The sequence below is a fragment of the Carcharhinus amblyrhynchos genome, chromosome 18 (assembly GCF_965287045.1).
Source record: "Carcharhinus amblyrhynchos chromosome 18, sCarAmb.v2.hapA, whole genome shotgun sequence".
NCBI lineage: Eukaryota > Metazoa > Chordata > Chondrichthyes > Carcharhiniformes > Carcharhinidae > Carcharhinus > Carcharhinus amblyrhynchos.
In genome coordinates, this window is record NC_137341.1 from 15,439,712 (window position 1) to 15,461,283 (window position 21,572).

General features: G+C 44.4%; 1 protein-coding gene across 6 annotated transcripts in view; it reads left to right on the forward strand.

Annotated features, from left to right (window-relative positions):
• Positions 1 to 21,572, forward strand: part of LOC145354870 (complement C1q tumor necrosis factor-related protein 1-like) — a 78,157-nt gene that overhangs the window by 48,434 nt on the left and 8,151 nt on the right. Inside the window, exon 1 of one of the 6 annotated variants that reach the window (XM_080206424.1) lies at positions 1,520 to 1,844. The exons of 1 other annotated variant lie outside the window; for it this stretch is intronic. The gene's annotated coding sequence lies outside the window, so the exon portion shown is untranslated. Of the gene's footprint in view, positions 1 to 1,519; positions 1,845 to 7,495; positions 7,507 to 9,457; positions 9,515 to 9,829; positions 10,045 to 10,349; positions 10,370 to 21,572 lie in introns of those variants that run through there. 4 more of the 6 variants (XM_080206428.1, XM_080206427.1, XM_080206426.1 and 1 more) reach the window with 4 other exon arrangements.

Consider the following 21,572-nt stretch of genomic DNA (forward strand, 5'->3'; position numbering starts at 1 on the left):
AAGTATTGTTTCTTGTGTGCTATAGAGTCAAAGTATATCATTCATAGAGAAAGAAAGGAGAGACTGCAGAATGTAGTGTTACAGTCATAGCTAGGGTATGGAGAAAGATCAACTTAATGCAAAGTAAGTCCATTCAAAAATCTGACAGCATCTGGGAAGAAGCTGTTCTTGAGTTGGTTGGTACGTGACCTCAGACTTTTATATCTTTTCCCCGAAGGAAGAAGATGGAAGAGAGAATGTCTGGGGTGCGTTGGGTCCTTAATTATGCTTGCTGCTTTGCCGAGGCAGCAGGAAATGTAGATAGAATCAATGGGTGGGAGGCTGGTTTGCATAACGGATTGGGCTAAATGCGAGGCCTTTTGTAGTTCATTGCAGTCTTGGGCAGAGCAGGAGCCATACCAAGCTGTGATACAACCAGAAAGAATGCTTTCTATGGTGCATCTGTAAAAGTTGGAGAGAGTCATAGCTGACATGCTAAATTTCCTTAGTGTTCTGAGAATTAGAGGATTTGGTGAGCTTTCTTAACTATAGTGTTGGCGTGGGGGGACCAGTGATTGCATGTCAGAAGTACTTTATAATGAAGTATGCATTCAGTAAGTACATGATGTGGAGACGCTGGCATTGGACTTGAGTAAGCACAGTAAGAAGTCTCACAACACCAGGTTAAAGTCAAACAGGTTTATTCGGTAGCACAAGCCACAAGCTTTCGGAGCACTGCCCCTTCATCAGGTGAGTGGGAGTTGTGTTCACAAACAGGACATATATAGACACAAATTCAATTTACAAGATAATGGTTGGAATGCGAATCTTTACAGGTCTTTTACCTGTCTTTACACGGAAATTATGATGGAGCTTCATAAACTTCTGGTGTGGCCCTAACGCAAATATTGTGTCCAATTCTGGCAACTGCGTTTTGGCAAGGATACAAAGGCTTTAGTGAGGGTACAGAGACTGTTTGCAAGTTTGATTTTGGGATGAGTTGAGAGGAGATTTGGTGGAGATGTTCAAAATCATGCAGGATCTGGACAGAGAAGACAGGGAGAAACTGTTCCCATTGGTCTACGGGTCGAAAACCAGAGGACACCAATTTAAGATGATTGGCAAAAAACAGCCAGTTAGGGTCTGGAATGTACTGCCTGAGGGTGTGGTGGAAATGGATACAATTCAGGGCATTTGGGGAAAAGAATTTGCAAACTTACAGGAAAAGTGGGCCTGGATGAATTGCTGTTGCAGAGTATTGGCATGGACGTGATGGGTCAAATAGCTCTTTTCTCTGTTGTAACCATTGTCTGTTTCTATGAGTGAGATCAGCAGAATAGTAATGATCTGAAACGTGGTGAACTTATCTATTTCTCCCCTCTGGTCTAAACGGCTTCCCAAATGTTCCCGAAGGCAGGCAGTTGCTCCAAGCTTCTACATGCCGTGTTTCTTATTGTGAAATCACTTCCAGCTGGCTTTACCACATTTTTCCCTTCCCTTGGCCTGGGGGTGATTTACTTTAACGCTTTAAATTGAGTTTTATTTTTCCTGTTGGATCAGGAACAAGGGGCATCTGTGGCTCTGGAGACTTTAGCGCACTCAGCCGCAGACTGGTTGTAGTATTTGGAAAGGTGACGATCTCAGCGCTTCAAGCCAGTGTGCAAAGCTCTCTGTGCAAATGAGTTACGGCCAATGCAAACAGAAACAACAATCAAATTGGTGCTTGACTTGTGCTTGACTGAGTGTTGAGGCTGAGGCAGCTTCGCTGGCTGGCGGTTACGGACTGTTGAGTTGGTGGAAAGGAAACGTATTCATCGCAAGTAGAGGCGAGCTTTCACTGAAGAAGGAAAAGACACAGTCCTTGGGTAAGTTGTTTTAAGTCAGGCACGAGGAAATAAAGACTTAGATTTATACAGCACCTTAGGACATCCCAAAGAGCTTGACAGTCCATGAAATACTTTTTGAAATGCAGTCACCATTGTAATGTAGGAAATGTGGCAGCCAATTTTCAAACAGAAAGCTCCCGCAAACAGTAAAGTGATAGTGATGTTGACTGAGGGATAAGTATTGATGATAACTCCCTTCTTCTTTGGATTCGTGCCACAGTTTCTTAGAATGCAGACAGGGCTGCAGTTTAAAGCACCTCCAACAGTGCTGCACCGCCCCGGTACTGGACTGTCAGCCTCAAGGTTTAGACTCGGATTCACTAGGTTGGGTATTTAAGCTTTGATCTTGTGATTCAGAGGCAAACATGCTAGCCACTGTTTGGAGCGAGAGTGTTTTATCCAATTTAATTCACTGACCGAATCCATTCATACTAACTGTGTGCGAATGGATATGTTTTGAATGAGTTAAAATCTTACTCTATGGTTTTAAGTGTGAGTCCGGTTTGGACTGCTTCCATTAAGCGCACAAGAACAAATACAGCATAAATCTCATTGTAAACCCATACTGCCCTTGGACATATCCTACAATTCATATGCTCTTTCCTGACATCTTCGGAACTCATTATTATTAATAAGAGGCGTACAATGATGGATGTGCAAAACTCTGATTAAAACTTCTGAATGGTGTTCTCATGGTGGAAGATGCCAAGTGTTTATAAAGTGTTTCTTCCTAACGGGTCAGAGTTATCAAGAGTGCAGTGAAAGTATTTAAAAGACTCAGTGAGGGCTGTAATAATCACATATTGAATTCAGTATTGCTTCAAGATTTGGTCTTCTGTTTAGTTGATCTGTCTAGATTGATCACCTATTTAAGCACTGTCTCAGAGATTACTTGTTGTATTTGCTATTAAGTGTAATTATATTACTGCAGGTGATATATTATTGGCACGGTAGAATTGAAGCAATGATCAAGGCTGCAAATTTATGGAGAAGTGACAATTTTTTATGCAATGATTAGTTTTGCTAATTTAGTTAATGAAATAAGTAGAAGCATAAAAATCAATTCCATCCTCTTAACTGTGAATCTGGGGGATGACAACGATCTATACTGACTTCATGTGGGTGAAATATTGCGCCCATTCCTTCTCATAGGATCAGAAAATCATTATGAGGGATTTTGAGTCCAAAATATGGGCGAGTTTGTGTCGGGCAGGATGTGCTACACTTCTCAAACCCAAATCCAACCCACTTCTGGCACATTCCCACGCAGATTTCACTAAACTGGGACAGTGGTGCAGGCATAAGTTGCCTCCTGAAATATTATAATGAGGCTGTATGCATTGTCTTTAATCTCAAATTTGCATTTCAATCTCTTTGGTCAGCTTCCCCTAGCTTTGGGAGAGCAATCAGCTAATGGGTGGGGAGGATTGTGGGATCCAACTGTCCAAGTGCCTTTCTACTTCTAGCTGGATCCTGAAATACCCACCTTTCTCTCTCCCTGCAATTGAATAATCATTCCTTCTGTCACCCCTCCCCACAACTCCCACCCTGAACTATGATGTCTAAAGTACCTTGACCCTTCCAATGTCTTTCTACAATCCAGCCTTTCTGCTCTTCCCCTCTCTTCGTCCCCCCCAACCTGATTTAACTTTAACATACTGTTGCCATGTCTTTGACCCTCTGACATTTCTAGCCACCCTTGTTTCTGAACCCTCAGAGCCAATTTCTCAACCATTCCCAATGTTACTCGCTCCTATAGTGACCCCTCGCTCACCTTGCCTAACCCCACAATCAATAAGCATTCCCCACCTCTACCACTGACATATATTTGCAGCAGCACGTACCATCTACAAGATGCACTTCAGTTATTTCACTCAGGCTCCTTAGACGGCACCTTCCAAACCCACAACCGCTCCCATCTCTAGAAGGACAAGGGCAGAAGTTGCATAGGAACATCACCTTTCTAATTCTGAGCCCATTCCCCTTCTAACCCCACACCATTCTGACTTGCAAACATATTACTGTTTATTCTCAGTTCCAGAGTAAAAGCCCTGGAACTCCCTTCTTCCAGCACTATGGGTACACCTACACCACATGGATTGCAACGTTTTCCACCATCTTCACAAGGGCAACGAGGGATGGGCAATAAATGCTGGCCTAGCCAGTGATGCCACACCCCACCAACAAAGAGAAAATACAATCTCTTGCTCCTTCCTCTCTCTCTCAGCCTGGTACCACATACTTTCCATAGTCATTAGACTAAATGAAGACCTTGATGTTAATCAGGCTTGATACAAAACCTAATGGAAACTTATTCTTCAATTACCCGATTGCAAAACAGCCCCCATCACCCTCTCCATCCCATCCCTCACCAACCTCACCCCCATACCCTTCACCCAGCCCCATCACTCACCCATCCCCATCCCTTACACACCCCGTCACCCTGTCCCACCCCCTCACCCAGCCCCACCCCCTCACCCAGCCCCACCCCTCACCCAGCCCCATCCTCCCCCACCCCTCACCCAGCCCCATCCTCCCCCATCACTCACCCATCCCCATCCCTTACACACCCCTTCACCCAGCCCCACCCCCTCACCCTGTCCCACCCCCTCACCCAGCCCCACCCCCTCACCCAGCCTCACCCAGCCCCATCCTCCCCCATCACTCACTCATCTCCATCCCTTACACACCCCTTCACCCAGTCCCACCCCCTCACCCAGCCCCATCCCTTACCCCTCCTGTCATTCAACCCTTCACCTAGCCCCATGTCCCCACCCAGCACCAAGCTCTCTGTTCTGGCTGGCAGTGGGCAGTGTGGGTTGCGAGGTCAGAGAATTGCAGCCAACAACTCTGTTTCTCTTCCACAAAGGCCGGCAGACCTGCTGAGGTTTTCCAAGATTTTCTGCTCTGTACTTCATACTTCCAGCATCGGCAGTATTTTGCTTTTTATTAAATAACTGGATCATTTATTTCCATGCTGTTGATTGGGAAGTAAATATCAGCTAGGGCAATGGGAAGAACTCGCTGGCGCTCATTTGCTTTATTGCCATGGGATTGAATATGTTTGGCTGAGGAGGTAGCTGGGGTCTCATTTTAATGCCTGTTCAGTACCTCATACAGTTTAGTAATGTATTAATGGGATAGCCTGAATGTTGTGCTCAAACCTCTGGAGTGAGATTTGAACTCACAACCTTTTGACCACTTCATGGCCACTGAACTATATTTTATATTATAAATTTGTATGTTCACAGTTAAACTGAAAACTGCCGATGTCAGTCGGGGAAGAATGTCATTAGACAAGTTTATGTAGGTAGTTGCCATTATAAATGTGGGCATCCACCCCCTGATATCAGTCCCCCAAGAGGGCATTGGTGATCATGGACTTCTATTGGATTGGCCCATGATTGGCAAAGTACTGCAGTATTAGTTGTTGCCTGTATGGCTGACCAGGAAGTGCTTGTGATGATACTGTGCCTTTAAGATATGTATTTTAATCATGTTTCACTGGATGTTTCGAATAGTCCCTTGCATTTTGTCAGAGCCATTTTGTCTACAGTTGGTATCCTCAATTGTTACTGAAGCAGTATAATTGACATCATGTTAGTTTTAATCTGAACTAATGCAGTATTCTGTTGCATTGGGATAATTGATTGATCAATTCATATGACTGACAACAGCTAGGCTTTCACAGAGAATTCCCGCTTATTTATTTCCAGATGCTGTTTTGGAAGCTGCAAAGAGAGAGATATCCTTTCCTCTCTCAGAAGTCTGAAGTGTGCTGTTAGTTTACCTTTAAGAAGTGTTTTTTCTAATCATGTACTCTGTAGTTGTAAGCAAACTTTTTCAGTTTGTTTTTCTCACTGTTGCTGGGCTGTCTACGAAAGTCACTTTATTGCTGCTTAAATGGGGGTTTGTTCATTTTACTGGAACGTTTATGACTCTGCATTATTAGGAGAAAGCTTGGTTGGCAGGTTAGGTGACAGGAGTTCTTTTGTTTTCAGTTTAAGCTGCTGTTTAGTTTGAATTTTAGTTTTAGAAGAGGCATCAAGCTGACAAGAACTCTCTCTCTCTCCCTAGTTTTGGAAATTCTATTGATTAGTTGAAAGCGAGGTCTTGCCTTTCTGAAGAGGGAAAATCAGTTGTTGGTGACTTGCCTAGAGTCTCTGATATTCTTGGAAGCTGTTCTGACTTCTAACTGTTCTGAGTCTATCCAGAAGGCTGCAAACTTCATCCAAAGGTCTCAAGTCCAGTATCACATCTTTGCCGTGTTCAAACTGTGAAAAGGATCTTTTGCCTATGGGATTGGTTTGATTGGATACATTAGATATATTTATTAAGGGCTATACATTATAGTGGTTGTTTTGTTTCTTGTTTGTAATGGATAAGAGTTTTTGCTAATTTTCTTACTATATATGTTAACTATATTCTTAAATAAACTGTGTGATAAAAGTTCCCTAGTGGGTCATTTGAATCAAACCTGAGTTAAACATATCATGCTTATCCGAGCTAAATTCAAGAGACAAAACTGATGATCCAGGCGGGCTCCATAAGAACTTTGGAGTTTATGACCTGAACAATAACAGAAGACTGAAAGCTGCTAGAGAATAGGCTTACTTCCCTGCTTTGCTGTCTTGAGGATATACCCTTCTCTGAAAACTGCCACTTGGATGAAAACTGTCTCTGAACTCTGAAAACTGTCCCTAGGTGTTAAAACTGGAAATCCAGTATCACATGAGCATACTTGTTTTAGTACTAACTAATCTTGAAGAAGAGTGTTTGTCTCTGGGGTACTGTTGGAACAAGAGAGGTAGCTAGCTGTTAAGAATTGTACTATATCACGTTTCAGCCTTGTAATTGGCAAAAGTTATGCTAATTCTTTTTGTTATATTCTAACGGTGTTCTTAAATAAACTTTGTTTGATCAAAGATTCCTAGTGGGTCAGTTGAATCATACCTGGAGTGAAATATACTCACCAATGCCAAAATCAAGTCAAACATAGGGTCTAGGCAAACTTCACAAAACACCTTGGAGTTTCTGGCCTGGGTCTTAATATGCTCTCAATCTTTACTGAGGACTTGCCTTCTGATAATCAAGCTCTTTGAACACATCATGCATTCATCTTTTGTGGCCATGAAGTCCAGAAGTGAGATTTGAACTCAGAGCTTCTTTCCCAGTGGTCAGAACATTACCCACTGTGCCACAAGATCTTTCTAAATATGGGTGTAGGAATTTATAGGGAAAAGCAGGTGACAGGAAACGTGTATGGATGCGTGACATGCTTTGTCTTTTTTTGCCAAGGAACCCGATTTAATTCAAAGTGAAAACGGGCAAGTGTTTACCAGCTTGGAACTAATGCATTGCCAGTTCAAGTTACTTAATTCAATGCAAGCACGCTTGTCTACTGCTCCTCACACTCTGACTAAGATCAAAGCCAAAAACAGAAACTTGTTGAAGTGTCGATGCAATACATGGTAAAGAGGATGGGTTCAGTCAGACCGTTGTTCTAAAGGTCACATCCTTTAGCCGTGATTAGCTGCTTAAGATTCACGTCACCTAAATGTCACTCTCTTGTACCAAACGACCGCCTATGTGAAAAGCTGTTAGAAAATTACAATAATGAACATGCTTCTGAATGCGTGAGGTGAGAAAATTTACGCCAGAATGATTTTCTGGACAAGGAATGATTATCATATTTAAAGCTCTGATTATCTCACAGAATGTCCAATTATTACTGCTTACATCTTTCATTCAGAAATCTTTTCCCAACAAGTCTTTGCAGGAAAATCAATCTGTAGCTTTGCACTCAGAGAGTCGAAAGGTCTTTGTTCAGTTTTTAATTACTTTGACAGATTAAGTAAAATAGAATCATAGGATCCCTATAGTGAAGAATGAGGCCATTTGGCCCATTGAGTCTGTACTAACCACAACCCCACCTATGCCTTATTTCCGTAACCCACATTTACCCTGTTAATCCCCCTGACATTAAGGTCAATTTAGCATGGCCAATCAACCTAACCTACAATTAGGGCTATCTTCCCAAAAAAATTCTAAGTGAAACAAACGTCTGAAAACCAGAGTGTTTGTTTCACTCTGGTCTTTTTCAGCGAGCTGCCCACACTTTTTGCAATTTTCCTACAAACTTGTCAATTGTTTTGGCAGTTGGGAGTTTCATGATGGTGTAGTGAGGCGTGGAGCCTAACCTTGCTGGGAAAGGACCCCTATCCAGACAAACACCCAGACCGCCAGGCATGCATCCCTATCTCCCATAAACTGAGATCTGTCAACACGCCCCCTCTCACCCATAACAAACATTGCTCCCCTAACGACCCAACGCTGGACGCGATTCACGTTATTAGCCTCCCACTCAAATTTCCTGCCTTGTTATGCTAATCTACCAGCACAGCGGGGCAGAAGGTTCATGCCTGATATTCCTCTAATGAGTTAGCGTCTCACAGTACCTGATTTCCAGTGGTGTCTGCTCTGTGCCGGAAATCAGCAGGGAGGCGCAAAGACTATTTAAATGGCCATGTTAATATTATTTGAATGTGATTAGTAGGCTCGAGAGTGAAGTCTCCACTTGCATCTCCCGTCCCACCAGAGTGTTTCACTCCAGTGGGGAAGTACACTAGCTCCCCACTTTCGGAGAACTAGCAGACCGAACCCTGCTGTACTGAAGGGAGGGTGCAATCGAGGACTGGGAGGTGGGGGAAAATGCCCCCTAGACATTGGCACCTTGGCAGTACTAGCCTGTGCCCCCAGCACTGCCTAAGGGGCAAAGTGCCAATGCACAGGGAGCACTTTGGCGTTGCCCATCGGGCTCGGGGCAGTGCTAAGGGGGTGGGCCTGATGGGCCAATCAATGGGGGTGAGGGGGTCCAGCTGCCATTCTGCATAGGGGTCAGTGGTGCAGGGAATGAGGCCAGTGATTGGGAATAATCCCTTCCCACTGTATTTTAATGAGATACATGTTAGTGACCTCTGCAGTGCACCGAGTGTGGGAGATTCTTCTCCAAACTCCCACTGAAAAAACTAATACAAATTACACCAGTTTTCACACAAACTTGACACTTTGAATTTTTTTTGGAGAATTCCGGCCATGTATTTCAGCAGTAAGAGCTTGCAGATTAATTTTTATGTCCTTCTTGTGTGCAAATTCACCCACTAGGAGATTTTGGGGGTGGGGCAAGGAATAAGGGTGGGTAGATAGAGTTAAGGTATGGATCAGCCGTGATTTCATTGAATGATGCAGAAGAGGCTCAAGGAGCGAAATGGTAAACTCTGGTTCCTACTTCAGGAAATCTGACCATCAATTTCCTGCCCACAAGGTTTAAATGAATGCTGCCATCGGGATGGAACCTTGCTGCTGGGAGAACTTACTTGGAGACTGCAAGTGTTATAGAAAATTTGGGGGAAGGATATCCCTGATCTCCAGGATCGAGGGGTGTTATTGGGGTTGAATGCCAAGCATTTGTAAAAGTCATTTGCACAGGATAGAAGCTGATGAGACGTGAAATCCCTCATGTGCAACACCTGTGTAACAGGAATAATCCTCCCGATGTTTACAGAACTGAGAGGTAAATGGATCTGAGGAGGTGAACATGTAGAAACCTGTTTACACATCTGATAGTGGAATGAAAAGGAAAACACATTGTGAGTATGAGAAGCAACGGGGAAAATTGTGCCGGAGGGTATGTCTCATTAAAAAGCAAACACATGGAATAGAACCTCCCCCCCCCTCCAATCCCCTCCTTAAATCTGGGTGGGGTCCAGCGGCTGATTAAGTGATGTTTGGAATTGCTTTTTGCTCTTCAAAGCGTGAGAGAACATGAGAAAATATCAGCACAGAAAGCCGCTCCAGGGCTGAGAAAGGAAGGAATTCAGCCAATGAGAGCAAGTCAACGAATGTAAAATACTGCAGCTGCCGGTAACCTGAGACAAAACGGAAAAAGACTGGAGGTGCTCAGCAGGCAAGTCAGAGGGAGCACCGGACAGCTGATAGAGCCTTCCTCGAAATGAAAAGATGTTACAGCTAACCAAGAACGCAGCAAGGAAAGGAGTGAAGAACACAATCACTACACTAACCAGAAAAGACATGGAGTAGATAAATAAAGTGGGATGCTTGAGAAGCCGGTAAAGTGAAGCAAGATCTATCAAGTCAGTGCTGAAGGAAGAACATTCAGGTGACTTGAGAATTTGCATACAAGGAATGTGTCATGGCATGCTATCTGTTTGAATGACTATCTCATTGAATGAGACTTAGAGCTTAACTCGTGGGATGGAGGAGTGTCAGAGGGTTTTATTTATGGTGCTTTTAGATTGAGCTCAATGACAGAAATTGAAATTTAATAAGCACAGACAAATTGCTTACAGCTGTTTTGTCATTGAACTCTGATGGAAAGAGAGGCTGCAGGTTCCAGCTCCACGAGGCTGCAATGTGCCGCACCAAGGAACCCCAAAACTTCAGAGCAATGGTCTGAGCAGTGTTCCGTGGCTGGAAGGGTGCTGGTATGTGTGTGTGCCATGTGTGTGCTGGGAACATGCAGAGGGGGCAAATCTTGACAAAATCAAGCAGTTTCGCATTTGGCATCTGATTTGCCATTTTAGACACTCCAGCTTCAGGTAATGCACTTTCTTAATCACTCCCAGATGAACATATGTTTAGCTGTTATAAGGGACGCCAGCGTGAGAGCTACATAAAAGGAACAGCATTTAACTTTGAGGTGATTTTGAATTTCTTTTGCTGCTGTTGAGTAGTGGAAACATTTTGTTCAGTACTGTTGGGGGAGCGGACAGAAGTTTTGTATTTGATGGGGAACGGCTCTGGACTTTGACATGGGGGTCAGAAGGGTTGAGAGGCCTCTCAGAAGGGAGCCTGCTTTTAATAACAGGGGAGAAATTCAGAGCCAGGAAGAGAAGTCATTGTTCTTCTTCTGTTTCCGGGACCCTTATTCTCCCTCTCACCAACTGTACTTGTTTCCCCCCCTCCACCCCCAATCATGCATGATATTTATTCTCCTTTCAAGATTCACCAATCAATTCAGCGAACAATCACAGGAAGAGCCAGGTAAAATGATAACACACATTGCTGTCAGTTGGTTACCAAGATTGTCTGCTATAAATGCAGCATGAGTCATTGATATTAAGAGAAACAGCAACTATATAATGCTGTGTTAATTTGTATGTGCACCCTATCGGTGATTGCAATGTGACTATTACACAAACTGGAGGGGGCAAATTTTGCTTCACCAGCAGCGTACAATTTGACCGGAAAATATCCCAGTATTTATTTCTAACACTGTGCAGACTGTAACACTGATTTTGGTGCCTGTCTCAGTTCTCATTAATATGTTCTGCACATTGCACCATTTAGACATGGTGACAATAAATTAATATTTGGGAAAAGATTCAAAACTTATAATCTAGATAAACTGTGATATTATTCAATATAATTACTTCACACAAGGGGTATATTTGGTTCTATTTTAAACTCATAGGGAACAAAGATCAAATATGCCTGACTAATGAAATGGAATGATTGAACAACATTGATTTTCACTGTCAGTGAGAAGCATTGGAGCCCTCAGGTGTCTCTGTTTGACACAAGCTCTAAGAGGCCAGAGGAGGACAAAGACTGAAAACTCACAATTGTATCTGTGTTTTCTTGATTGGCTAGCCTGAAGATTCTGTTGATTACTACTTCTCACTACAATATATCTTAAATATCTATATTATGATATTTCAATACCTGAAAAAACTCAAAGACGAGGATTGAGTGGAATAAGACAAAAGTAAGCAAAACGACAAGATTGAAGTCAATGGAAAAGATGCTTGAGAAGCATGTGCAGTGTAACACAGGTTATTGATTCACTATGAGTCCATTATGTACCCTTGTCCTGGCAATCACACTCCACAAACTTTCATAAACAACAAAACAAACAGAACTCCAGCCATGATTCTACTCTCTATCTGTTCGATAATTATGGATGAGACAGGCCATCGAGCTGAGCTCAAGTCATCAATCCAAATGATACATGCATTAGGGACAGGAATTGGCCATTTGGCCCCTTGAGTCTGCTCTGCCATTTGTTAACATTGCCTACGTTAGACCAGTGACTACAACTCAAAGGTACATAATTGGTTGTGAAGCAATTTGGGCCATTGTAAAAAGTGCTGCATAAATGTAGATTTTGTTTTTCTTTCATTACACTTATATGCTTTCAGCAGAGTGACTGTAGTGATGGTAAAATTTGAGGCCCAATGCTGATTCTCGAATGATAATTAATCACAGAGCAAATTAGGAAAATGTCTTCAAAGAAATTGACATTCACAAAACAATTCAACTCTGTAGCTAATACAGCCTTACCATTCTCTCATCTTTGATACTAACTTACTGTCATACAATTTGATTGTACATTGTGAATTTAGAATCTTTCCACAGGTCCCATAGTATGTTACAATAAATGTGCAAATAATATATTTTTTTCAAATCCTAATTGTTGTTTGAGTTGTGAAAGGAACTGGCAAATCAAGTGAGAAAACAATTCATAAGTATGAAATTCCAGCAGCAAAAAAGTACGACAACAAAATTTCATGTGAAATCATTTTTAGAAGGTATTGTGGGATTGGGTTTCTGTAAAGGCCCTTTATGGGAAAAGTCCTTTAAGGCTGTTTCTCTGGAATTTCAATAGATTGTTTTTTGACCAAAGTTACTATGGCTGATTGGAAATCCTCATTCCCAGGGAAATGTTAATCACACAGGGTTCTGCTAGATTTAAAACAGGATGGCACAGGGGAGGGTGAAACTAGGATGGGGCAGAGATTTGTAAATCTTTCTGTAAGTAACATCTTTGCGACAAATGGGGATTTCGTTCCCAAATATTGCAGGAGAGATAAAACAAACGATAATACCCCATTTTGCAACACCCCTGGTTTGTAGTCTTTCTTATTTTAATTGTGATGAGGTCCAAGATTCTCAACACAGTACATCATCAGAATCCTGTCTACTTTAGGGTATAATTAAAAAGTCAAACTGCTGATAACATGTTTGTTTACATTCAAGAGAATTATAAGTGCACAGTGTTTAATTTTGAGGTGCCAAACCTTAAAGGTGACCTAGCCAAACCTCAGCCTCTCCTCCTCAATCCCAAACTCCATCTCCCCACTGCCCTCCAACCTCCCACCAACCTCCTCAATCTATCTCCATTCGCCTCAACCTCCTGCCCATGTTATAATGTAACCAATGATAACATTGGGGCAGCACGGTAGCACAGTGGTTAGCACTGCTGCCTCACAGCACCAGGGATCTGGGTTCGATTCCTGGCTTGGGTCACTGTCTGTGTGGAGTTTGCACGTTCTTTCCATGTCTTCGTGGGTTTCTTCCGGGAGGCTCCGGTTTCCTCCCAAACTGCAAAGATATGCAGGTTAGGTGAATTGGCCATGCTAAATTCTCCCTCAGTGTACCCGAACAGGTGCCGCAGAGTGGTGACTAGGGGATTTTCACAGTAACTTCATTGCAGTGTGAATGTAAGCCTCTTTGTGACTAATAAATAAACTTTATCTGTTATAATGTAACCAGTGGTAACATGCCATGAGGATCAGCTGATCTGGTAGACAAGTATAAATAAAAAGCAGATGGGGATTGTAGGGAGCTGGTGTGGCTCAGGGCACGGCCTCAATATTGGTGTAATGAAGTTTCTTTACTAAGCCTTTTTCTTTGATTTTCTTTGTGAAGTTAGTTCTTTCATTGCTTGCAGCTGACGTATCCTCACTGCTGGATGAACAGTCCGTGCCCCTAAACTGGCCTCCGCCAAATAAAACCCGAGATCTTCCACCATCCCCCCCCAAGTTTGTGTGCTGATGTCACAACAAGGCGGGTCACCGGGGTAATCATGCAGAATGATCTCCCCTTCCCCCTATTTTCAGGCCCAATTGAATTTACCCCGCTTTTCCCAGAATTTTCTCCCCTCTTGTCCTCATGGTCTCTGGATGTTGAGTCCCTCGGCAGAGTGACCATCCTTCATGTGTGCACACCAAGAGAGGGGTTGGGGATGGCTGGGGAAGGGCAGTAGAAAGTATCAAAACTGAGTCTCACCATGTCCTCAGCTGTACATTGACCAGCTGGGAGTGCTGCATAGATAGCACGGCACCCTGAATTATTGTTTCCACCCTACCCTCAGACCAGAGAATAGCACTAGGTGAGATCTGATAAGAACTCAATCTAGCCTGGGACCAAAAAGCGAGGGTGGGGAACGCAAGAACACAAGAAATAGCAGCAAGGGATATGGCCCATTGAGCCTGCTCCACCATTCATTATGACCATGCCTGATCTTGGGCTCCAACTCCATTTTCCCGCTCCCTCCTTATATTCTATAATTCCCAGAAAGCCCAAAACCCTGTCTATCCCATTTTTACATGTATTCAATGATGGAGTACCCGCAACTCTTTGGGATGGAGAACTCTAAAACCCTTTGGATGAAGTGATTTGCTCCTCATCACAGTCTTTCATAATAACCCTCTTATCCTGAGAGTGCATCCCTGTGTTTCCCCAACCAGTGGAAACAGTGGGGGGAATTTTCCCATCCTGCACTATGCAAAGGTCTGTTGATGTTGGGCAGGAATTTTCTGACTGTTGGAATGAGCATGGCCAGAAAATCCCACCAGCTCTCTAATTGTCCATCCTGTCAAGTCCCCTCCAAAATTTTGCAGGTTCAATGAGAATACCCTTCATTATTCTAAACTCTGGAGAATATAAGCCCAATCTGTTCAACCTTTGATCGTGGGACAACCGTGTCATCCCAGGGACCCCACAATATAGTAAACCTTCTCTGTACCCATCTCCAATGGAAATATATCTTTTCTTAAATGTAGAGACCCAAAATGCACAAAGTGAGGGAAAGGGATGACGGAAGAGTTGAGAAAGAGGAAGGATACAAATCAAGTGTAGGGAGTGTGTTAGAACAAAGAACAAAGAAAATTATAGCACAGGAGCAGGCCCTTTGGCCCTTCAGGCCTTCACTGACCATGCTGCCCAAAGAACAAAGAAAATTACAGCACAGGAACAAGCCCTTTGGCACCCACCCCAAGCCTACACCGACCATGCTGCCCGACTTAGCTAAAACCCCCTACCCTTCCAGGGACTGTATCTCTCTATTCCCATCCAATTCATGTATTTGTCAAGGTGCCCCTTAAATGCCACTTTAATATCTGCTTCCACTACCACCTCTGGCAGCGAGTTCCAGGCACCCACCACCCTCTGTGAAAAACTAGCCTCGTACATCTCCTTTAAACCTTGCCCCTCACACCTTAAACCTATGCCCCCCTAGTAATTGACTCTTCCACCTGGGAAAAAGCTTCTGACTATCCACTCTGTCCTTGACTCTCATAATCTTACAAACTTCTAACAGACTTTTACCCATCAGAACGAAAACCCCCTATCCTTCCGGGGACCATATCCCTCTATTCCTATCCCATTCGTGTATTTGACAAGATGTCCCTTGAAAGTTGAAGGGAAAGAAAAGGGCAGAAAGGAAGGGAAGGGGAGAGTAAGTGGGAGCATGGTAATTTCCTAAGAATGAGCTTATTTCAAAGCTTCTCCTGGACTGATTTTTCAAATTCATACTTCACCCAACCTCTTCCACTACCAATCATTTATGCCACGTTGCATTTTATTTTCACAACATCTGCAAGATTTGCTCATTCTAACTCTGCTGACACCCCTTCAGTTATCCTAGTGGGTTAGGATTAATAAAGCTTAGTCTAACCTTTTCTAGTCCAATAACTCTCATGGGCCAAAGCATTTTTCTAATCAGACTTACATTAAGAGGAATGATTATACCATCAGATAATACACAGAGTGTGATGTGATTTCAGTACCAATTTACAAACATTGGAACGATGCCAGCAATGTGCTTATTTTAGGATTGTATGTACAGAGTACATCTGACTGTATACACAGCCTGAAGACGTGCAGTTTATCTTAAAGAGACTATTGCTGGCTTGGCTCAGTTGGTTGCTTTCTAACCTCTGGCCAGAATGTTCTATCTTCTGCTTCAGAGGCTTGAGCACATTATCTAGGCTGACATTTCACTGTGGGACTGAGTGGAGCGAGAAAGGTGCCCTAGACAGGCAACGGCTGCCATTCTCCCATCCCACTGCGATAATGTTTCACTGTAACAGGCCTGGAGAATTGCACGTTGGCCGATTTGTGGAGTTCCCGCGAGCGTTTACTCCACGCTTGTGTCTCCCAGACCTGGATGTCTGGCAGCATCTGCGCAGCACTGGAAATTGACTGGGTGTGGGGGCCAGCATTTAAATGGCACATTACATACTATTTAAATGCTATTAGCCAACCTGGAACTGAATTCCCCCGGCCCGCTTGCATCTCCCACCTTGCCAGATTTGTTTCACTCCAGTGGGGATTACAGTGGCTCCCCACGTTCGGGGAGCTGGCAGCCCGACCCCGCTGGAGTGAAGGCGAGCAACTGGGGCCTCCAGTAGGTCGGGTGGTGGGGGATGGTGCCACCTGAACATGGGCACCCTGGCAATGCCAGCCTGGGCCCCCGGCACACTGTGCAAAGCCTAGTAGTTGGGGGGGAGGAGTTGCTTAGAGTGCGATCGGTGGGGATGGGACTCTCACTGCCACACTGCCATTGATGGGGGCTGGAGGGAGGCTAGTGATTGGGGTGGGCTGGGGGGTGTTTGTCAGCCAGGGGGGGGATCTGCTGCAAGGGGGATCATCATTGCTGGGTGGGGGGAACGAGGGTCGCTGGGGATTGGGGCAGGCCTGAAAATGGATGGGGAGCCACGATCGGGCCATGGGGTGGGGTTCAGGGCAGCACTGCTGGGATCCAATCTGGTCTGCGATCGAGAGGTTGACACTTCGGGGCCACTGCGCATATGCAGAGGCACACTGGTTTCAGTCTCTTCAGCAGGAATAGAACCACTCCTGAAATCTAATGATGTTCATTTTAGCAGCCGCTGCATTGCATAGAATGTGGGAGATCCTAGTGTGAACTCCCACTGAAAAAACACCAGCATGAATTACTCCAGTTTTCCCGCAAATTCAACACTTTTTTGGAAGAATTTGGGCAACATCTTTCTTTTCTTTTTACACCAGCCCATGTGTAGGTGCATGAAGTGGTTATCTATTCTTCTATAGAGTAGCAGCATCAGACTGATTCCTGGGATAGTGGGTCTGATGTATGAGGAGAGATTGGGTTGATTGGATTATATTCACTGGAATTCAGAAGAATGGTGGGGGGGATCTCATGGAAACCTATAAAATTCTAACATGACTAGACAGAGTAGATGCAGGAAGGGTGTTCTCGATGGTGTTTTTAGTTTATTTATTAGTTTGACCAGTAAGCCTACATTAATACTGCAATGAAGTTACTGTGAAAATCCCCTCGTCGCCATACTCTGGTGCCTGTTTGGGTACGCTGAGGGAGAATTTAGCAGGGCCATTGCATCTAACCAGCACATCTTTCGGACTGTGGGAGGAAATCGGAGGAAACCCACGCAGACACAGGGAAATCGTGCAGACTCTGATAGCGTGACCTAATAGGGGTCCCTGGAGCTGTGAGGCTGCAGTGCTAGCCACTGTGCCGCCCCTACCAGACTCATCAATTGTATCCCTGATGCAAGACTCCCAAATAGGAAAGTCCTCAGACCATGTCCAACATTCATGGGAGTCTTTGTCATGTGATCAGGCTGGCCAAAACATAGAAGTCTCATTCGGGAAGGAACCGGACACATTGAGCATCTTTGTTGGGAAAGTATAGAGGCAAAGTCAACACATCAGAGAGAGCACACGGGTCGCCAAAGAATCCGTCTACCCGACCCTTCAAACACCACTTGCGTGTGGCTGGGTCTTCAGATCATGCACTGGACTTCTCGGCCAGCTGACCAATTGAAGCAGAGCGTAAGCGATCACCCTCCATCCTGAGAAGAAACAAAAGACCTTGATGGTTTTCAAAGAGCGGGTGATAGAGACAGATTAGAGCAATGCTGATGTTTGTACTTCACTTTGAGGTTGGTGAGCTCACAGACCATAATGATAATAATGTGACAAAATGAGACATTACATTGACATGACTAATAGAGTCATCAACAAATATGGGAAGTTTGTCATTGAACAGGTTGAAGAGACAAATATTAGATGGTTTGTTATATTTCCTGATTATATTTTTACAATGTACCACATCTGATTATCCAAACAATTCACCCCTCTCTTATTACCAAATGAACTGGAACAGATGACCTCCCGATATTACTTTCTAATCTTTGGAAAATGTACTGCCCTTTTTCCCATTTAAAGAGAAATAGCCTTAAATCCCTGTTCTCATAAATACCAAACTCTGTGTACAGTCTTTGCCCCAGGGTATGAAAGGCAGGCAATAAACAATCTGTAAGTGCTGTGTTTTTTAAACTGCAGTTGGAATCGGTTCTTGTGTCGGATTGCAAACAGGAAGATTTTCTCCGCAACTTTTGGCAGACGCCGTAGCTCGGGTCCACTGCCATCAGTGCTGATATTTTCTAATCACTTTAAGACCATCCTCAAACAATTTGGTATCATCTGTATAACATATTTAGAAAAAAAATATTCTTGAGGGATTCCCCTTCAATAACCTCGAAGGCCAAGATTTTACTTCCTGACCGTAACACAGAACATTGGCCTAGGTTGATTCCATTGTAATTCTCTTCCTGCACCTAATGGCTAGCACTGCTGCCTCACAGCGCCAGGGACCTGGGTTCAATTCCGGCCTCAGGTCACTGTCTGTGTAGAGTTTGCACATTCTCGTTGTATCTGTGTGGGTTTCCTTTGGGTGCTCTGGCATCCTCCTACACTCCAAAGATGTGTGGGTTAGGTTGATCAGCCACACTAAATTGACCCTCGTGTGGGGTTACGGGAATAGGGACTGGGTGGGATTGTGGTCGGTGCAGACTTGATGGACTGAATGGTCTTTTTCTGCACTGTATGGATTCTATGATCTTAATGGTGCACTAAGGCAGACTTTTGTGTCTCCGCAGCCAGTTATTCTTTGAACAAATTGCTGGAGTCTTCTGTTTTGAGCTCCACATTAAGTGGAGCTGACCAGGAATCTCTCCCCCTCTTATTGCCTGCTATTCGTGTGTTGGAAGTATTTTTTGCAGGTTGACACTTAACCCCTTTGGCTGCATTATGAACGCACTTTCTTTCAGCCATCAAGTCCTGAGATGGGCCTTGAAACTGGAGCGTCTGGCTCAGAGGCAGGGATGTTACCCACTGCGCCACAAGGCCTCCTCTAGGGTTATAAATTCTCAGCATATTTGTCATTGAACAAATGCAGATTTTTACAGCAAGTCTGAACCCAATCAATAGGGAAATGTGGATTAAGAAGAAGCACATCCGGTCACATTAGTTTTGGTTATCACGCATAACCCAAATTCATTGCAGTTTTTTCCCAATTAATCTGATTTGGTTTGATTTATTATTGTCACATGTATTGGGATACAGTGAAAAGTACTGTTTCCTGCGTGCTATACAGACAAAGCATACCGTTCACAGAGTACATCGGAGAGAAGGAAAGGAGAGGGTGCAGGATGTAGTGTTGCAATTACAAATAGGGTGAGCAAAGGTACTGTAACTTCTCAGTGTGCCCTCTTCACTCCAAAGAATTGGGGCACAGTTTTGCCAGCCTGCTGCTTAACTAGTGTAGTGAGCTGGCAAATGGGCAGGCAGGCTGGAATGGGAATTGCTGGTCACACATTTCCTGGGCCATTTTTTATGGTGGAATCAGCCTCGTGCTCGGAAACAGTGCAAGGTTGTTTACTATTTCATTGTCAGCATTTGAATCTCAGTGTACCCGGGACAGTATCATCCGGGCTTGCTAATGTTTCTCCTCCCTTACCCTGCTGAGAGATGTTACTACCAGGGGGGATTAAAAATGGTCCCAATCAATGGAGGCCAGATGTAATGGCCTCACTGGTGGGGGTAGAGGCCATTGAGGCCTTTCCGGGAGGTTGAGGGCAGGGGGCTGCCCTTTGGGCAGTGCCACTGGGTACCCTGGCAGTGCCCACTGGGCAGTGCCTAAAGAGCAGGGCCTGAGGAGGCTGAGCTTTCTGGGGGTTGGGCAGATGGGTGGTGGTGGGGGTGGGGGGAACCACTGTGCACATTGCACGGCAATCGGTGGGGAATGAGGGTGCTGATTGGGGCTGGCCTTCGAGTGGGCGGGATGTGGGGGATGTCAGGGAAGCTATCAGGAGGCCGGCGATCGAGAGGCTGGCAATGGGGAGGCCAGTGCGCATGGACAGTTGCCAGCTCAGCATGCCTTTTGGTGGGATTAGGCCTCACCCACCCCCCACTGTCGGCTTGAATCCCCCAGTGGATTCTGTGAAGCAGAGATTGCTTGAAATCCAACCAACTAAGTTCACCTAAAAAAACGGGCAGGAAAATCTCCAAAGTTCTTGCCTATTGGGCACTTAGCTTTCTTTCAGTGTTAGGTATGCCTCCGTTGGCAGGTTGTTTCTCCAGAGTCAGATAGTTGTGAGATTAAATCCCACACCAGAGACTTGAGCAGAAATATCTGGGCTGGCACTCCTGTGCGGTCAGGAGGGAGTGTTGTATTGTCGGTTGGATGGGATGTTAAATTGTAGGCTCTGTCTGCCCTTTTAAGGTGATGTGAAAATCTCATGACTATTTTTATGGGAAGAGCTGGATGCTATTTGCTGGTGCCCTGAACAATAACTATCCCTCTACTTACATCACTAAAATATAAGCAAAATATTACAGATGCTGGAATCTGACACAAAAGCAGAAAATGCTGGAAAAGCTCAGAAGGCCTGGCAGCATCTGTGGAAAGAGGAACAGAGTTAATGCTTTGAGTCTATATGACACTTCTTATGGGTTGGGAGGGGATAGGAGGTGGAAAGGGATGGATGAGTGCCTCAATGATTAGTGACAGGGGAGTGAGAGAGGTGTTACACAGCCATCAGAGTCCGCCTTGTTGTCTAACGAGAGGCATGCACTCGGGGGTCGTGCGTGGGCTGCTCTTGGATGTTTCGAGAGTGGCCTAGTACTTCGTGTTGATGTGTGTGCTTAAAACTGGACCAGCAGATGGGCACCACAACAGCTCAGTGACTATCACTGCTAGCTGTGCAAACACATGGATTTGGGCCAGTGTCTGTGGGAGTTTGCACATTCTCCCTGTGGTTGCATGGGTTTCCTCCGGGTGCTCCAGTTTCCTCCCACACCCCAAAGATGTGCTCTTAGGCTGATTGGTGTAACAAATTGTCCCTAAACTATTCTCCCCTGAATATGGTTACAATAGGGGTACCATAAGCATACACACGGGTCAAGGTAGGTGTAGGAAAATGCTTTGTTAAGATGGTGGCGCGGGCTCGTTGGGCTGAAGGGCCTGTTTCCCATGCTGGGTTGTTCTTTGTTCTTTGTTCTTCAGAGTTTTTAAGCTGGTAGGAGATTGTTTTCACTCCAGCAGGTACTGATTATCTAATCACTGGAGGCAGTTATTTTGACTATTGGGAGTTGGACCAGCTGACTTCAATGACTATAGTGAGATTGTGGAATTCCCAAAAGCACATTTCAGTCATTACAGTATTGCAGTCATTGTGATAAGTGACAATGGCCTTCAGTTCATGAGTGAAGAAATCAACTGCACAAAGAATTGGAAAATTCAACTCAATGCAATATCTCCACACTTTCTGCAGTTGA